Below are 17749 nucleotides of genomic sequence, written 5' to 3' on the forward strand. Positions count from 1 at the left end.
CCGATATATCGGTCGATCACTAATCACCTGTATAAACATCCGCCTCATCTTGTATGACTTCAGTGAAGGACAAGCATGGGAATCTAAATCACATTGACTGCATACACATTGACTGAGCGAATGCTATCTCAACTACTGTCGTGTTTGTCTTCTTCAACATTCCAGTTTAGAGTAAACATCTGTCCCTGTTAGACATTTAGTATAGGAGAAGGTATTTTAAACTTTTTTTTACTTTATTTTAAACTCACTAGAGCATCAGCTTATGTATGTGCTTGAAGACAAGTTTTTGAAATTATTCAGATTGCTCCATCAACGTTTTCCCAGAATATCTCAGCATCCCTTGGAGAGTGTTACAGGCGAGAGAGAGAGCTGCTATGTGAAACAAGCTTATTCTGTGGTTCTGTTGTCGGTTTTGGTTATTGCATAATGACTACAGAGTAGCTGGGACCAATACCTGAAGAGAGCTTTCTATAGACCCTTTTACAGCTCACGTGATCAAATAGCCTGCGCGCGCATTTGGGCAACGGAAGTTGTGTTATTCCCCGTTGGTTCTAACGTGTTAGCAACTCAGAAAGTTTATTAAAAGGGTTTCCCAGCATCAAAATGTCTGGTTGTTGCGTTTGGTTGCACTAATATAATATACGTATATATGTATCTGGCAACTTTGGTAAATGGTAAATGGACTGCATTTATATAGCGCTTTTAACAGACCTATGGCCATCCAAAGCGCTTTACAATTAGCCTCACATTCACCCATTCACTCACACATTCATACACCGACGGCGGTGTCAGCCATGCAAGGCGCCAGCCAGCTCGTCGGGAGCAGCTGGGGTTAGGTGTCTTGCTCAAGGACACCTCGACACTTGGTCCGGTGGAGCCGGGGATTGAACCACCAACCTTCCGGTTTGTAGACAACCTACATGAACCACTGAGAAAGTGCCGCCAGTGCCAACTTTATTTTTGGCCATCTGCTAACGTCTTCTATCCACTCCACTATAGTACACAGATCTGGTAGCTATGTTTATATAACTTTGTATAATTCTTGCCATACTTCCATTGTCTAAATGCGCGTGCAAACGCAGCCCATTATCATTGTGTACAAACAGTAAAATGGTCTATTAGCAATCCATTTCATCTTACCTTGGTTGGGATACATGGCAAAATTTCACTTACTTTATAAAATGGTTTATTCTAGTCTTGGATTCTGGTTGGTCAATAGCTTGTGTGACCGCTGCACGCAACGATTCGTGGGTCAGTGACAAAAACGGTTTGGCAGAATGAGAAATTTCATAAATATTTTTAAAAAACTTCTTTTAAACGCATGCATCAGGTTTATTTCAATGCACATAGTGTATTTATTTTGATTTTATGCAGTAAAAAATTACATTTGCACCATTTTTATGAAAGTTAAGATTGAATGGACCTGAAAATGTTTAAATGGTGTAAACGCCAATTGAGCCAAAGAATGAAAAATATTAAAAATTGTATTCACCTTGATGGCATAATCATAAAAAACATTTAAAAATATCACACGAAAATACATTTTATTAGTTATTTCTACATTACATTTTAATGGGTTTTTGTAATATTTGTCCAGAGATATGCTGAAAACAGTTCTGTTTTCTAAATAATCTTTGACAAAGGATGTAAAAATGTATGTAAAAAATCATATTAAACTAAACTAGATGATTATATTTTATTCCACATTTTTTATGAATCTATTTCTATTTTCATAAAAAAAATACTAGTTACACCAATTGACAGACCGGTTACACCATATTGATATTTTTGCAATTATCCCCCAAATATTCTTTCAAAATTAAATTAAACCAGAAATTTTTGACTTTGTCTACAAAAAAGAGAATGTATGCAAGTAATCTGCAAGTTTATTTTGAATTTTAACCCTTTTACATTTAATTGACCCATACAGACACAAAATAATTTACATCACGTCATTGATCGTCTGTGTATTATTCACTGCACAGCACCCATAGCAACTACATTTTACAAAATAAATGTATGTGAAATATTTTGTTGAGGTTAACAGCTGGTCAGTCAGGGGCTATTATTATTATTATTTTTATTTTAATTTTAATTTTAATTATTAATCCAAATCTGAAATGGATGGCCCAGGTATCTCTAGCCTTAGATGACACTAACTGATTGTATAATTTCTTTGCTAGCCTTGCCAACATACAGCAAATACTCCACTTATCTCATAACGGCAGCTCATCTCTCTCGCTCAACACCCTGCCCGGACGAGATTAGTACACCACGTCCTCATCAGAATTCACGGACGCTATGATCCCTCCACAGGCTTTTCGGATAGCCGTTGATGGTTAGGTCTGTTAACAGCTTATTGATCTGGCTAGCCTTGTCCTCTTGCGTCAGCCTGCAAGCTGTGGCTTTGAAGTCCAACTAAGGGTCGGATGAAGAACTACCAAGGCTGTTTGTGACTCATACTAAATGTTCCCAAAGATGACAGCAAATAGCTTTTCCAGTCCTGTTCAAATGAAGCTAAGGTGGAACATCTTCGGTTATGTGTTAGCAGCCCACTTCAATGTCATCTGTTAGCGTCAATAGACCATCAAAGTAAAACGCAACTGAGAATGAAGAACATGGCCTTTGATGTTTTCACCAATCCTTTAAAGTTCAATGAAATGTGTGGCTTTTCTTTTACACTTTGTAGCATTGTGATGGATGTGTGTGTTTGCGTTAGGATAATGACCTCTTTATTTTGTCCTTGTGGTTCTTCCACATGAATCATTGGTTGGTGTGTTTGGTTTGTAATGAAAAATGTGTGTGCCGTATCTCTTGAGTTTCATTCTTTTAAGGGGCCGGAGCTAGGCCGTCCGAAATCATGGATCGTTCCATGGTTAGGGTTAGAGACTCGAGGGTTGGCATTGGAAAGGCCCTGTCGGGTAGAGGAAGGGACCTGAAGGGAGAGGAACCAGGACTTAAGGGGCCTGAGCTGAGGTCGGTCCGCCGTATCTCGGCCGTGGTAAGTGACTTAGTGGTTGGCTTGTTGGAAAGGCCCCATCGAATAGAGGAAGGGGAGATGTTTTTGTAACCAAAATTCAGAAATTGTTAACCCAGAGTTAATCTTTACTCTGGATAAACGTAATTGATAGATTCGTTCAATTTTATGTATTTTATATTATATGTAATTTAATCCTTAACTTCTTCAATAATGGATTTGGCACAACTAAATCCTGATAATAACTTCAGCAGAAATTACTGCTACTCTTTATGGTCCCAGTTTTACATGAACATCCTCAGTTTGACAGACCAGTGTGCCAGCATTTCAAGCAAAAGATCTGATACTGCACTGAAATTAGCTTTCATATGATGAAATGTCATTCTGTCTAGTTTTTCAATATCAGATTTTTGTGGCGTTCCTTACTAGGGCTGGGCAAAAAAAAAAATAGATTTTTCGATTAATCGTTTTTTAAAAATGTGGTTGATTCAGAATCGATTCTCAAAGAGCAGAATCGATTTTTTTTTCTTTCATATTTATTTCTGCAAACATTGAACAAAAGATTAACGTTGATTGAATTACTAGTCTTCTTCACTAGATTTCACCCTATTTTTTGCTTTGCGCGAGGTTACCAAGGAGCGAAAGGCAAGCCTGTAATTCATTAATTCAGTGCTTAAAATGGCGGTTTCAGGTGCGTCATCGATTTTAATAATTACCCACTTGTAACCTGCTGTTCACTAATCTTTTTATTAGTATAGTATTTGTATTTAATCTATATTTATTGAGTTGAATCGAGAATAGAGTATAAAAACCGTCCCGAGAACCGGAATCGAAAATTGAATCGAGAATCGAAATCGAATCGATTTGACAGCTTGTGAATGGAAATTGAATCGATCTGGAAAATCAGAATCGATACCCAGCCCTATTCCTTACTCCGTGCGGCTCTTGGAACAAGGCTTGTTCACCTCTCCGGGCCCTCGTCCTTTTTTAAGCAGTCAGTAGGATCTCTTGACTGAGACTTCTTCATATGTTGTAAATGGTTGAATAGGCACCAGATCTTCCTGTTTTTCAAGTCCTTGATCAGCATGGGCTTTCTGGTTTGACATCTTCCTAGTTATGTTGTAAGCACTGGTACTGTTTGTCGGTTATAAAAACAAGTGTTGTGGTGTACAAAGTGTATGCAATCTCTACACTGTCAGAAAAAAATTGCCTAGTTGTCACCCTGAGATCTAAAGAGTTCATATAAGCACCTTAAAAGTACCATATGTATAAACATCTGTAGCTAAATGGTACATATTAGGACCTTTTTAAAGGGTACTGTCCCAGTGGCAGCATCAAACCATTTTTATACAATTGTTTGTTTTATAAAAAGAAATTGGAGGCTTTGTGGTAGTAGTATTTAATATGCTCAAGTGGATTAGACTTTATTATGTATAAAATCAAAACCAAAACACAGCTTGACCAGTTTAAAATGTGACCAAAACACAGCCAGACCAGCTTACCACACCAGCAATTCCAGCTAAAACCAAGCTGGGAGACCATCTTAAACCTGCTCACCACCTTATGCTGGTCTTAGCTGGATTTTTCAGTAGGGACATAGACATTTTTTAATCTCTCTTCATCGTGACGTTTCGATAGAAAGCGCTAGAACTGTGGTACCGTCATTTCCGGTGGAATATTCCAGTCTAACTGTCCCTTTAAAAAAAAAATCGCTTCAAATGGTACTTGCGTTGTGTTCTCTAAAGGTCAGTATTTTGGATTGTCTGCCTAAATTCTGAGTCGCTGCGCTTGTTTGCTAGAATTGGGGGTAAGTTTTAAGTTCTGTAAGGGGGTGAAATTTTATATCCCCCATCCATCCGTTTGGCCCAATGGCGAAGTCCAAACCGCATGGGAAGGATTGATAGCGCGTTCAGTCTTTTCCGGAGCTTTGCAGATGACGTTTTGGCGTTACGTAATTTAGGTATATTTATCTCTAATCTGACTCCAAAGACAAAGATTTAGTTTATATTATATTACAAATTTGATTGATTATTACTTTTAAAGCTTACAGAATTTAGATGGATGTTTGTTTATTTATTCTGATAAAGCTCTGGTATTACACTCGTTCATTCGGTTCTCACAGTCGCACATGATCCTAGTACGGGCCTCATAATTAATATACTGGTCAACGGTCGTAAGCGAATCAGTGTTGGTCGCTGCCAGAGGTTGGACTATACGCTTAAGCGGCCGCTTTCTGCGTGCTCAACTTTAAACATACTTTATTTAGTCCCCTTAGAGGTGACACTTAATTATTACAATTATTATTTCTAATCAAGATTAATGAATAGAATAACATTGAAATAAACAGAGGTTGAGGCTGACCCTATTTAGAGTAATCAGAAATGTTACTCTAAACGGAAACACAGCCTCCACGCTTCTAAGTACACTTAAACTAACGCCAATTGCTATTCGTATCTCACAAATCCTCAGCTGATGTATTATTCACTATCTAACTGGGATTGGGCCGATCCTAGCCTGATTTCAGTCCTTACGGTAACTACGGATACAACGAGATTACTTGCAGTGTCAACATTTACCGAGCAACACAGAATAAAATCAAATATAACAATTTATTAACCAGGTAGGTAAAACATAATTCAGAAGCCAATTCACATTCCAATTCAAATACGAGAAAACAAATATAATCAAATGAGAATAATGCATACCTGGCTAGTGATGAATATCTGGTTACAGATTTCTCAAAGTAAAATAAAATACATGATGCTGTATCAAAGATACAGCATCATGGGGGTGAACTTCCATGAACAGAAAGACCCCCCGAACCATTTTACATCATTCCCTTAAATATCCAGAGAGACAAAGCATATAGGAGTTTGCTACTGATTGGTTGTTGTAAAATTCAGGGGTGTTGCCTAATATACATACAGTGGGTGATTGGTCAACATCTCTAAGGTAGGAGTTGTCTCCCAACATTAGGTTAGGTTTACTTGTTTATTGTCACAGATTAACATTGAATCCTGTTGTTGTATGGAGATGTGGTGTTTGAAAATCAAGTGTAACTCTCCAGGGAGTCTCCTGTATTCGAGATAAAGTTCTGGTTCCCGAGAGGGGTGTTTTGGGGGTCTTGGTCCCCTGCCGTGAGTCCTGGAGGAAAACTTGTTGTGTTGCAAAAAAGTTCTCTTTTGATGTCCTTGCTGCCTCAGGCACCTACAGGGCACACACACTGCACTCTCGGGCATCCATGCTGTGTTCCCAGGAAGGGCTGACCTTTTGGTCAGGATCAATCAAAATTCTTACAGTTCTGAGAAACAAGGCTTTATATAGTTACATTTTATTTTAGCAATAATAGTAACTGTTAATATGCTGCTTATTTAAATTGCTTGACAGAATAAATATCGGATATCTTGTGTGACATTATAAGGGCAAGTAAGCTTGTAATCTTATTAGGTGTATCGATTAAAACGATATTTTATATGTGCTTATAATAAACATTGAATGAGCATCTTTTACATGCCTTAAGGTAAGTGCGCGCGCGTATCAGTCTTCCACGATCATGTTTTTGCATGTGGGTCATGCAAAAGTGATGCGGAGACAACTGGATTTGCGGCTTCTGTTGTCACAGTAGAACAAATGCTTAAAGATAAGAATAATATTTGATTTCGTTTCAGTCATGTGATGCTGATTACTTTTGAAGTGTGGGCTGCATACTCTTAATGCATCCGTCATCGCGTCAAGTGCGCATTGAAATGTGTTGGTAAATTTATGGAAGTTTTTCATCGTCATGACATCTGTTTTGTCGAAATGCGTGCAGAATAACAGATTCGTCTCTAACTGGCTTATGTAACATCAGACCCCTGGTACTGAGGCAGGAGTTAACGCGCACTTAAAAGGGGGTGTGTTCGACTTCGCGGCGCTGCGCAGATCTAACAGCGTGTGAGATCAAAGTATCGCTCTCGCGGTACTTTGATGTTCTAGTTCGATTTGTCTGCGCAGTGCCTCATAAATCGAATTTATTGTTATTATTGGACGAAGATTTTGCTTTTAATCTTTTAGTTAGTTTTGTTCACGGTTTTAAGTCCTTACTAGCAAATAGGGCACAGTGTTATGTTTTAATCTTTATATATTGCGGGATAAAAAAAAACGATGCTTTACAGATGTGATGGTTTAAACCCAGATAGCAAAAGATAGCAATGAGTCGGCGCCTCGGCGGACCACCGGCGGTGCTCTGGAGGCAGTAGAAGCGTCATAAGGGCGTAATCGCAAACACGTCTGACGGCGGCCCGCCGGCGGCAGCCGCTTTTTAAAAGCGGCAGCCGCCTCTCTACCGCCTTCAATCCGCGGCTGGCCCGCCGGCCAACCGCCGTTCGGCCGCCTTTATATTGAAGGCGGCTCTTTCGCGGCCCGTCGGAGGCAAACGCTATTTTCAAGCGTTTTGCCGCCGCTTATTGTTTATATATATAAATAATATTTATATAAGCTAATTCTAGCATGCAGTTTATCAAAAATAATGATTGATCAAACTAGACAAATTCTCATTTGGATTTTTTATTCCACATTTCAAAGTACAGTAACAGTCATTGAACCAAGATGTGTAAGAGCACTGAAATATAAATAACTGAAAAATAAAAAAGTACTAAAAAACATGCAGGTTTCCAAATAAATTCTAGTTTAAAAAAACATTACAAGCAAATTAGAACATATCATTTACAACAATTGTTAATAATTTAGAGGTCAGCTCTGGGATGAAAAGAATTTGGCTACCAGTAAACATAAAATTAAGTAATGAGGATATTTGGTACCAAAGAACGTGCAGCATACCAAATAAATCGTCATTTCTAACAATAAATTATTACCACTTATCCTAGAGTAAAGCTCTGGACTAGAATAGACTATTAAAATGGCACTGCTTACCTGGAACACAATATTTTCACTTTGCTGCAATAAGATCTGTATATTGTGAATTAAAAATGAACAAATACTTGATTGACCCTCAAAGGGAAATTCAAGGTTCCAGTTAGTGATGGCAAGATGAGGCTTCCTGAACCACTGACGCTTCACAGCCCATTGCTTCACCCAAAGGTTCATTACCCGAAGCTTCATTCAACATTGCTCCCTAGTGACATCTAGCGAGTGTTAAAAGAAATAGCAGATGAATAAAAACATTTTATGCACTGACCTAAGCAGAAATGTGTTTATTGTCTGGTTATAAAATAAAATATATATATATTTTTCTGTGTCAATTTTTTTTAGATGTCATACCACAGTTAAGTATTAAATTTAATTGTTTGAAGAATGACAGTATGACCTATTCAAGTACGACTTTAGTACAGTAGTCTGGGGTGGGAAAAATGTAAAAATAAAGTGTGTGTGTTTGTGTGTGTGTGTGTGTTTGTGTGTGTGTGTGTGTGTGTGTGTGTGTGTGTGTGTGTGTGTGTGTGTGTGTGTGTGTGTGTGTGTGTGTGTGTGTGTGTGTGTGTGTGTGTGTGTGTGTGTGTGTGTGTGTGTGTGTGTGTGTGTGTGTGTGTGTGTGTGTGTGTGTGTGTGTGTGTATGTGTGTAAAGTGGAACCATGAGTAGTTTCAGTGCTGTGTGGTGCTTATGGGACTGAGGGTACAATGAAGAAAATTGCAACAAATCATTTTGGGATTTATTATTGCTTTTTATTGAGAAACAAACCATTTTGAAGTGTGTTGGGAAAAGACGATTCCTCTTTTTGGATAAAACCTTTCCAGCTTTGGAAAAGATCCTTTCACATGGAATGGAGGATGCAGCATAAAAATGCCAGTGCCAGCTGGTATAAGTGTGGGTACTGATGCTTATGTTGAGCCTGATATACTAGGGGGTCCTCGGTTCTTGTGAGATTCACTTCAGATAAATGTAAGAAATAAGATTATTATATATTACTTTGACTAGTCTGTGGATTGTTAGTAGTATGTGCATGCTTATGCAGTGCTCAATAATGCCTGAGCATGGAAGAGGTATTAATGCTGTATGTCAACTTCTTATGGCACAGCAAGCATTTCACATTGAAACATGAAATAATGGACATGAAAGACTATACTGCCATAAAGTGTGTCTTATAATAATATTAACACACTAAAATATAACAATTACGCATACTTTATTGTGAGCAACTATTTAAAAATACTCCCAGACAGGGGAGGATTTCCTCTTTCTTGCTGGCTCCATTACAAAGACCAAATAACAAGTCACAAAATGCAAACAAATCCAATAGGGAAAATTAAACAAATTAACAACCCATCCAGTCCAAATCCAAAAATCTAAAGCAATCCCGCTAATCTTATCTAACTAATACAAAATAATAATATATAATAAAGCTTTATATATATATACACACACACACACACACACACACACACACACACACACACATATACACATACACACATATACACACATATACACACATATACATATATACATATATACATACATACATATACATACATATACATACATATACATACATATACATACATATATATACATACATATACATACATATACATATATATACATACATACACATACACATACATACACATACATACACATACATACACATACATACACATACATACATACACATACATACACATACATACACATACATATACATTAGGGGTGTGACGAGACACTTAATCCACGAGACGAGACACGAGATTGGGTTCACGAGAACGAGACGAGACGATATTTTTACACTTTTTAAGAAACCCTCGATGATAAAATAAATGAATAAGAAACTGAAATCATGTTATTTTTAAATGTTTTAACTAATCAAGGACTGCCCCTAACAATTATTTTACTAACTGATAATGAAGTAATTTGTTATTTTTGGGTAATAAAAATAGACCCAAGTGAGCAGTAGCCTTTAAAATTACATAATAACGAAGATGCAATAATAATTGGTTCAAATAAAGTATTAAAACCAAGTTACATTAAACAACATTACATTAACAAACACATTACATTTGTGGTCTATAAATAAATAGCATTATGTATATATTATAACAAATGCCTGCAGGGGGCGATAGTAGACTCGTCTCGGATGCTATCTTCACTTTCACTTTAGACGGAAAAAAAACGCTTATTTTTTAGCCAAACAATGTTTAAATCCATTTGAATATTTAATATACGTCCATTTCTTTACAATAGAAATGAACATGCAGACATTAAATCATGTAAACTCTGTGATGGTTTAATCTGCTGAGACTTCACATCTGACACTGATCTACAGAAAAACACAACACGTCTCAGATTTCATACGAATTCCCAAACGAACATTATTGGAAACCCAAACAAAAAAGCAAATGCAGTAAAAGACAGAATATAATGCATGCACTGTAAGAGGCTAATTATACCAACCACGCTTTAAACGCTTGGAAACGCAAGGCGCGACGCACTGCCTTTTAAAAAAAAAAGAGCAGTGCGTGTCGACGCGGCTTTTAATATTGCTAGGCAACCACCTAGTCAGCTTTCTTGTCAATCAAATATTGAAGCGTGCGCTCTTTTGCTGTTGACTGTCATATTAGCAGAAACTTTAAAAAGAGGATGCTTGATCTTACCTTGTTTGAGGGTGAGAGGTGCACAAACACGCAGGAGAGAGTGAGCGAGTGGAGTCCGGTTCTTCAAAGCAACTGTAAACTTCCCTCACCACAACGTAAGGCCCGCATCTCCCCTCATTCGAGTGGACAATGGAAAGACGCGAATGACGTCGGGCGCTTCTCCGCTCTCAAGGGCCGGGTATACTTTTTTTCCGCGTCCGGCTCGCGCGCGCACGCGTCCGCGCAGCTTTCCGGGTATAGTCCCCGCGGCTACACGCGGATGGCCGCGTTCGACACTATACGCAATACGAATGATTTCTTATTCAAATTATTAGTCTAACAGGCTGTCAGGGCAGCACTGATTTGGTGACATTTAGAGTACATTAAAACATTAGGATAGGTGAAGAAAAGTAACTGATCCACCATTGCAAACACAGTTTAGAACAAACAACAAGACAACAAAGAACAGGAATCAAACAAACATGCTCCACAGCTTTCTGTTCTTGGAAGAAGTAAAAGTTAAAGAAGAAAAACGATAGTGTGTGTGCAAATGCTGTCTATTTCCTTTGTATAATTGTTTATAGTGGAGTGTCCTGTCTAAATATTTTCACGCGCATGCGCTGTCGTACGCGGACTGTACGCGCACTGTCCGCGCGGTCTCAAATTTTGGGCTGCACGCGGACGGTCCGCGCGGCCGTCCGCGCACCCTCCTGATGACGAAAATGACGTCATGCGGACGGCGCGCATACGCGGACGTCCCGAGTATACTTTCGGCTTGAAGCGTTCCTTCAAAGGCGCGTGCTGCGGCCGCCGGCAAAAACCGCAAGGCGCTCAGCGCGCATAAACAGCGCGCAAACGCTCCATGCCCATAGAATATCATTTAAAAAAGGCGCCTGCAACTGCCTCCTCCGGAGGTCGCATATGCAGGCTGCATACGTCATTAAGGTTTATTTCAGATCATTAACTGAGCATTACATTCGCAAGTCGTGAGCATATTACAACAATTTGCGATTAACTAAATTATTAGTAAACTTTATCATTGTTAGTCTCTAAAAAGACAGTCTTTATGAAGTAAATGCAGTTTAAAAATGCGACCTCCGAAGGATGCAGCCTTTTTTTTGAGAAACGGACAGAATTTCACCTACACAAGAAATCTCGCGAGACACACTTAATCTCGCGATACACATTTAATCTCGCGAGATCTCGTCGCACGAGATCTCGTCACATCCCTAATATACATACATATATACATATATACATATATTAGTGTTGTGCCGATAGACGATAGTATCGTGTATCGACGATCGTCCGACATATCGCCAATGGCAGGCTTTCATGGCGATAGTCATGACGATAGTTGGCGAATGGTTGTTATTATTATCATCATCATAGTTTTGCATGCTTTTCATCGCATGAGGGTTTGTGCTTCACTTTACGGTAAGAGCTTGTAGAGAGAGAGTTCCTTCTTGCACGCAGATGGACTTAATGTGCGCGTCTCGGACTCGTTCTAGCACCTAAATCCAGCGCGTGGATGAGCAGCTACGCTTCCCTCTGTCTCACATGCACGCGCTCTCGCATCTGTCCGAAGTCTAAACATAAACTAAAGTAGTAATCCTTATGTATTTGTGCGGTTTAATGCGTTTCATGAGAGCTGAGGCAAACTATTCCTTTTGTTTAAAATATAACCCGCTGCATATTGGCGCCACTCTCTCGTACGTGCAGAGAGCTGCGCTCTGTCTGAACTTGAAGTCAGATAGTAATCCTGTTTATGATATGCTTTTCAAGGAGTTTTAGCAATACATCCCTCGTGTTTAAAATATGATCGTGTTCCGCTGGACCAGTGTGTTTAAAAAGCACCTCTGAGAGCACCACTGCTTGACACGTGTAACCTTCTGCAACAGCACTAAACAAATGCATTTAATTATTTTTATGTGCGCTGCGTGTGTCTGCGCAGGTGCATGTTTTTACAGTCATTAAGTAATCGTGTTAAAAAATCAGGATTATGATTTTTCCCATAATTGAGCAGCCCTATCTCTGACATTTCCTTGCACTAGAGAGGTTGTTAGCGCACAGAGGGTTAAAACCAGCGCGTGTCCTGTTCTCGCTCTCTGGTACGCAAAGAGCGTCTGGCTTTAATGACGCGCTCAGATTAATGCCATTAGTTTTAAGAAAGATGCATTCATGACGGTGTTGCTCTTGATCTTTTTTCCACCAATCAAGTCTTGTCATAAATGAACAAATAAATAAATGAGTAAACTACTGCCCCGCCCCCCGATACTATCGTGTATCGCCGATCTCACAGGCTGACGATAGGACGATCTCAAAATGGGGCATATCGCCCAACACACACACACACACACACACACACACACACACAATTATATACTACAACTACTAATATAATGTACTAATAATAATAAACTCTTCTACCCTCTGCTTCAACCACTCCTGACACCTTTCCAGCACTGAAACGCCACAACAGCCACAAGGAGGCGCGAGTTTCGAATCCGGAATCGATACTCAGACCTACGGAGCCCTTCTGATGACATGGTAAAACTTTTTTTTTAAATCGTGGCCACGAATTAGCAATTCGTTCCCACGAATTATTATATCGTGCGCACGTTTTAGTAATTCGTTCCCTCGTTTAAGCTAAATCGAGCGCACGATTTAGTAATTCGTTCCCTCGTTTAAGCTAAATCGTGCGCACGTTTTAGTAATTCGTTCCCTCGTTTAAGCTAAATCGTGCCCACGTTTTATTAACTCGTTCCCTCGATTAAGTTAAATCGTGGCCACGTTTAATGAATTAGTGCCCAGAATTTCATTTAAACCATCTGGACATTAACACAACGCTAACAAGATCAAATTCACTCTAGCCATTATTAATGACGCATACTTAATGCAGTTTTATAAATTCCTGTCAAGAATTTCATTAAAATCATCGGAATAGTGACGCTTATTGCAGCTCAATGCATTAATACATTGTTATTAAGTATAAAATTCATACACCTTATGGCTTCTGTATATATACAGTTTATTAACTCCTTCACAGAATTTCATAAAATATATTGGGACATAACGTGAGCTAACGCATTGATACAGTGCTATATAAGGATCAAATTCATACATCTTGGGTCTTAAACCGTTTTATCCATTCCTGCCTGGAATAATAAAAAAACAATAATCGGGAAATTAACATGACCCTTAACGTATAAATACAGTGCTATTTAAAGATCAAGATTAATCTATATACCTTATTAATGAGCCATACTTCATATACAGTTTTATTAATTCCTGTGCAGAATAAAAAAAACCTTAACACAACCTTTAGGACATTAACATGACGCTTAATGCATGCTAATGCATTAAATACAGTGCTTTTAAGATCAAAATCACTTTATTAATAAGTCACATATTCCTGCACAGAATTAAAAAACATATTGGGACATTAACGTGACGCAGTAATAAATTAAACTAAATAATTCAGTGGCTTAAATATCACTAAAATAAAATAACTTAATAAAATCTCTTTATGTCACTTGGGTGATTTTTTTAGTTAGACAAATTATTGTGGAAATATTATTTAGGTGTATACATCAAATAAAATAAGTATTTAACCAACAGATTATTTCTAATAAAAATCCTTAATATTTGTTGTAAATCAAATTCATACAGTTTTATTAATTCGTTTAATACATTAAATACAGTGCTATTAAAAGATAAAAATCACTATAAAACTTATTAATGAGTCATATACATATTCCGTTTTATTTAGCCACGTCAGGCAAAATGTCAAAAGGTTTAAGGGTTGACGAATAAAAAAATTAGCATGGACTAAACAGTTAAGCGGCCGGTGTTGTGTGGAAGTCTGTTCCCCCTATGTTTCCCGTTAGTGTAGTGTTTTTATAGCATTTATATCACACGTTTATTCTTTATATACATTGAAAGTTTTAATGGCTACTGAGATGTACATGTGTGCATTTATGTAATGTATCTTGACTGTTCTTGATTGTAAGTCAATTATTTTTACAGTATGAATCATATTATATGTATAATATATATTTATTATGTTTGGAAACTTAAGGAAAAGGAAAAAAAGAAAAGAAAAAGACAGGCTATATGTTAAAAGACATAAAACTGTCAAATATGAAATATTTAATAAATTGTATAATAGAATACATGATATTATTGCTTTTTAGTATAACCAATTGAAATCTTTAATCTTTCTAAATAAATTATAAATGTAACGTGATGAAAACGCTATAAACATAGAGGGAACAGACTTCAATGAGGAACAAACACCGGCGCCGTCTTTGATTCATCAGTTCTGATACCAAATAAAGTCAACTGCATAAATAGTCCTGTATCCATTGCAAACATATTTTATTATAAGTCTTAAAAATGTCCATAACATAAAATCATTGTCAGCATACCATAGTTTGACTTGTACTGCGCTGCGCTGATTTCTAAAGACTGTGGCGGTAGCGTTTTGCGCTCAAACAACGCTAAGAGAGAGCTTACGAATGGTCCAGACCAACCTTACGAAAGTGTGACTCTACAGAAGATATAATAAGCGTACAAACGTTTTGGGAATCGTGCCATAGAGTTAAGAGAGAGGTTAAGGAATAGGTTAAGGACTACTTAGCGATAAGAACGTTTTGGGGAACCGGGCCCTGTTAGTTAAATACTTATTTTATTTGATTATATTATTAATATATTATTTGTATACACCTAAATAATATCTGTATATATTACACAAAATTTTTGTTTTTTTTATATTAAATCATCTATTTTGGTTTGTCCAACTAAAAAAAATCACCCAAGTGACAAAGAGATTTTATTAAGTTATTTTAATTATTCATTTTAGTGATATTTAAGCCACTGAATTATTTAGTTTAATTAATTACTGCGTCACGTTAATGTTCCAATATGTTTTTTTAATTCTGGCCAGGAATAAATAAAACGGTATATGTATATAACTTATTAATAAGGTATATAGTGATTTTGATCTTTTAATAGCACTGTATTTAATGCATTAGAATGCATTAAGCGTCATGTTAATGTCCCTAAGGTTGTGTTTAGTTTTTTTTTATTAATAAAACTGTATATGAAGTATGACTCCTTAATAAGGTTAAACCTTAAAGTGTTTTATTAATTCCTGCCCGGAATAATAAAAAAAAACATCCGGACACTAACATGATGCTTAACGCATAAATACATTGCTATTTAAAGATCAAGTTTACTATATACCTTATTAAGGAGTCATACTTCATATACAGTTTTATTAATAAAAAAAACTAAACACAACCTTAGGGACATTAACATGACGCTTAATGCATTCTAATGCATTAAATACAGTGCTATTAAAAGATCAAAATCACTATATACCTTATTAATAAGTTATATACATATACCGTTTTATTTATTCCTGGCCAGAATTAAAAAAACATATTGGAACATTAACGTGACGCAGTAATTAATTAAACTAAATAATTCAGTGGCTTAAATATCACTAAAATGAATAATTAAAATAACTTAATAAAATCTCTTTGTCACTTGGGTGATTTTTTTTAGTTGGACAAACCAAAATAGATGATTTAATATAAAAAAAAACAAAAATTTTGTGTAATATGTACAGATATTATTTAGGTGTATACAAATAATATATTAATAATATAATCAAATAAAATAAGTATTTAACTAACAGGGCCCGGTTCCCCAAAACGTTCTTATCGCTAAGTAGTCCTTAACCTATTCCTTAACCTCTCTCTTAACTCTATGGCACGATTTCCAAAACGTTTGTACGCTTATTATATCTTCTGTAAGTCACACTTTCGTAAGGTTGGTCTGGACCATTCGTAAGCTCTCTCTTAGCGTTGTTTGAGCGCAAAACGCTACCGCCACAGTCTTTAGAAATCAGCGCAGCGCAGTACAAGTCAAACTATGGTATGCTGACAATGATTTTATGTTATGGACATTTTTAAGACTTATAATAAAATATGTTTGCAATGGATACAGGACTATTTATGCAGTTGACTTTATTTGGTATCAGAACTAATGAATCAAAGACGGCGCCGGTGTTTGTTCCTCATTGAAGTCTGTTCCCTCTATGTTTATAGCGTTTTCATCACGTTACATTTATAATTTATTTAGAAAGATTAAAGATTTCAATTGGTTATACTAAAAAGCAATAATATCATGTATTCTATTATACAATTTATTAAATATTTCATATTTGACAGTTTTATGTCTTTTAACATATAGCCTGTCTTTTTCTTTTCTTTTTTTCCTTTTCCTTAAGTTTCCAAACATAATAAATATATATTATACATATAATATGATTCATACTGTAAAAATAATTGACTTACAATCAAGAACAGTCAAGATACATTACATAAATGCACACATGTACATCTCAGTAGCCATTAAAACTTTCAATGTATATAAAGAATAAACGTGTGATATAAATGCTATAAAAACACTACACTAACGGGAAACATAGGGGGAACAGACTTCCACACAACACCGGCCGCTTAACTGTTTAGTCCATGCCAATTTTTTTATTCGTCAACCCTTAAACCTTTTGACATTTTTCCTGACGTGGCTAAATAAAACGGAATATGTATATGACTCATTAATAAGTTTTATAGTGATTTTTATCTTTAAATAGCACTGTATTTAATGTATTAGCATGCATTAAGCTATATTTTTTTAATTCTGCGCAGGAATTAATAAAACTAGGCTATAGTATGACTCATTAATAAGGTATAGCGTATATAGTAAACTTGATCTTTAAATAGCACTTTATTAATGCGTTAAGCGTCACGTTAATGTCCCGGTTATTAGGTAGCCTACTGGGCACGAATTAATAAAACTGTATGAATTTGATTTACAACAAATATTAAGGATTTTTATTAGAAATAATCTGTTGGTTAAATACTTATTTTATTTGATGTATACACCTAAATAATATTTACACAATAATTTGTCTAACTAAAAAAATCACCCAAGTGACATAAAAAGATTTTATTAAGTTATTTTATTTTAGTGATATTTAAGCCACTGAATTATTTAGTTTAATTTATTACTGCGTCACGTTAATATCCCAATATGTTTTTAATTCTGTGCAGGAATATGTGACTTATTAATAAAGTGATTTTGATCTTAAAAGCACTTTATTTAATGCATTAGCATGCATTAAGCGTCATGTT

At 36.4% G+C, this 17749-nt stretch overlaps 1 protein-coding gene across 5 annotated transcripts in view; it reads left to right on the forward strand.

The window, feature by feature from the left end:
• LOC135775495 (transmembrane protein 269-like) overlaps positions 1 to 17749 on the forward strand; it is a 103509-nt gene that overhangs the window by 44895 nt on the left and 40865 nt on the right. The window contains exon 1 of one of the 5 annotated variants that reach the window (XM_065285747.1): positions 4663 to 4722. The exons of 1 other annotated variant lie outside the window; for it this stretch is intronic. The gene's annotated coding sequence lies outside the window, so the exon portion shown is untranslated. Of the gene's footprint in view, positions 1 to 4662; positions 4785 to 17749 lie in introns of those variants that run through there. 3 more of the 5 variants (XM_065285748.2, XM_065285745.2, XM_065285749.2) reach the window with 3 other exon arrangements.

The sequence above is a fragment of the Paramisgurnus dabryanus genome, chromosome 21 (genome assembly GCF_030506205.2).
Source record: "Paramisgurnus dabryanus chromosome 21, PD_genome_1.1, whole genome shotgun sequence".
NCBI lineage: Eukaryota > Metazoa > Chordata > Actinopteri > Cypriniformes > Cobitidae > Paramisgurnus > Paramisgurnus dabryanus.